The sequence below is a fragment of the Asterias amurensis genome, chromosome 19 (genome assembly GCF_032118995.1).
Source record: "Asterias amurensis chromosome 19, ASM3211899v1".
Lineage (NCBI taxonomy): Eukaryota > Metazoa > Echinodermata > Asteroidea > Forcipulatida > Asteriidae > Asterias > Asterias amurensis.
The window spans coordinates 14,447,915-14,450,682 of NC_092666.1; positions in this window are offsets into that span (position 1 = coordinate 14,447,915).

The following is a 2,768-nucleotide window of genomic DNA, read 5'->3' on the forward strand; positions in this document are numbered from 1 at the left end:
ATTAAGAAGATAATTTATGTGTAATTTGTTTTAAATACACTGGACACTTTTGGTAATTGTCAAAGACCAGTCTTCCCAATTTGTGGATCTCAACATTATGCATAAAATAATAAACCTGTGAAAATTTGAGCTCAATCGGTCGCCAAAGTTGCAAGATAATAAATGAAATAAAAAACACCCTTGTCACACGAAGTTGTGTGCTTTCAGATGCTTTATTTCGAGACCCCAAATTCTAAATCTGAGGTCTCGAAATCAAATTCGTGGAAAATAACTTCTTTCTCGAAAACTACTCCACTTTAGAGGGAGCCGTTTCCGAATATTGTGTGAAACGGTTTCTCACAATGTTTTATTCTACCAACCTCTCCCCATTACTCGTTACCAAGTAAGGTTTTATGCTAATATAATTATTTTGAGTAATTACCAATGTTGTCGACTGCCTTTAAGACACTTGACACTATTGGTTATTACTCAAACATTAGTTGTAAGCATAAAAACCTACTTGGTAACGAGTAATGGAGAGCTGTTGATAGTATAAAACATTGTGAGAAACGGCTCCCTCTGCTGAATCCTTTTATCACACATCTGAAACCACACAAAATAATGCAGCAAGGGTGTTGCTTCTTTCATTATCTCTTCAATTTCGATGACCAATTGAGCCCAAATTTCCACGGGTTTGTTTTGTATGCGTATGTTTGGAGAATACTGGTCTTTGACAACCAATAGTGTCCAGTGCCTTTAAAGGCAATGTATATTACTTTTGGTTTTTGGAATCGTTGTGTTTTTTACATTGCTTTTTTCTTGTTTGTTTTTTTTGCAGTGGTGCTCATTTTATGTTCATTAAACACAATGTGTAATTTTAGACTTTCTTTGTGTTGCTTTTATCTTCTCTGTGTATTTTCTTCATAACTAATTATTATAATAATTATTTGCATATTAAATTGTCTATTTTCTTTCAGACAGATTTGTTATTTTTTCACCCATGTAATTAAGTGTAGTAAAATTAATATGATCTGCTCAGTTGAGTGTCTTCCTTTGGTGGTAAATAGTTCAAACAGTCAAAGTAGATATATTAATTGTTATTTCATGCATGGCACCCTTCGTACTTAAAGTCGGTGGACACTATTGGTAATTGTCAAAGACAAGTCTTCTCACTTGGTGTTTCTCAACATATGTATACAATAACAAACCTGTGAACATTTGAGCTCAATATTGGTCGTCGAAGTTGCGAGATATTGATGACAGAAAAACACCCTTGTCACACAAAGGTGTGTGCTTTCAGATGCTTGATTTCGAGAGCTCAAATTCTAAATCTGAGGTCTCGAAATCAAATTCGTGGAAAATTACTTCTTTCTCGAAAACTACGTCACTTCAGAAGAAGCCGTTTCTCACAATGTTTTACAACCTTTCCCCATTACTCATTACCAAGTTATGTTTTATGCCAATAATTATTTTGAGAACTACCAATAGTGTCCACTGCCTTTAAGTCTGATTTCCGATTTTGCTCTTTGGAAAATCTGATAAGTTATGATTAAGAAGCTTGAAAAGTCCATTAAAAAGTACGTCCTAATAAAAACAATAATATGGAAGTCATGTACAGTGCACGTATCTTCCAACAAGGTACTCAGGAGACGTATTATGTAGGTCAATCCTTGCAGGTCAATTCTACTCGATAAAGAGTGCCTACAATTTGTCACGTGTTTATGTTCCTTTTATTGCATATTTTGATGTGCTTCAATTTTTTTATATTCTTCATTTTTGGAGGTTTTAAGAAAAACAATAAATAAATAATAAATAAATGTATATTATAAAGTGCCCAATTGCCAAAGGATACATGGCGCTGAACATAAAGTAGGCCTAGCATGGTAGATAATGATCGTGGACATTTAATAAAACTTGATTCAATAACTTGTAATAATGTGATTTTTTTTTTTTTAGAGTTTATGATCCTGACACCTACAAGCTTGTACAGACCAATGTTGGACACTCAGACTCCATTCGTTGAATCATTCATCTACCAGAGAGAAATTAGGTATGGGTTGAATTCCACGCTAGGGCAGAAATAGTGTTCGATCTTTACTCATCATTTTGCTTGAGCAAATCTCCCTGTAAAGAGCACTTATATATCTTATTTAGAGGTTCTGCTTATAAAGAGTACGTTCTGAAGTCCCAATCTCATTTCTGCTCTGTGTTTCTTTGTCTTATCTGTCCTCTTATAACAACATTTCTGTTTAAACAGCGGCTAAAGAAAAATCTCAATATTGTAAAGTCACCTGGAAATATAATTGTTTTCTTTCTTTAAACATGTTAATGAACAATAACATAATTTGTTGAGTAATTGTTTGTAACGATTTATATGTTTAAAAAATAAAAAAAGTTGTTTGGAAAGGTGACTCAACCTACCCCTTTTGTGACGTCAATCGAGGCAGACTTTGCCAGTCGTGAGTTTGTACGTTTCGAAAAAAGGTTTGTTTCTTGCATTTTTCCGGCAATGTCAACCACGTGTATTGCTGCTGATGTATTGCTGCTTGAGGCAGCAAAACAACTAAAAATGGGGTCAGTTTGCAAAGTGGTCCGGTCCGACGTCTTTTCCAGCGCTGTGCAGCAAATACTTCGAGCCGCCGTGCTTCAAATATCGCGCCTCGATTGACGTCACGAACAGCGCCCTCTCGGGTCGGGCCTACTTTTAAATTTGTAAATACAATGGAAACTAAATTTTTAGAACCTTAGTTAACTGTTTTTTCATACTCTACTCATCAAAACACATATAT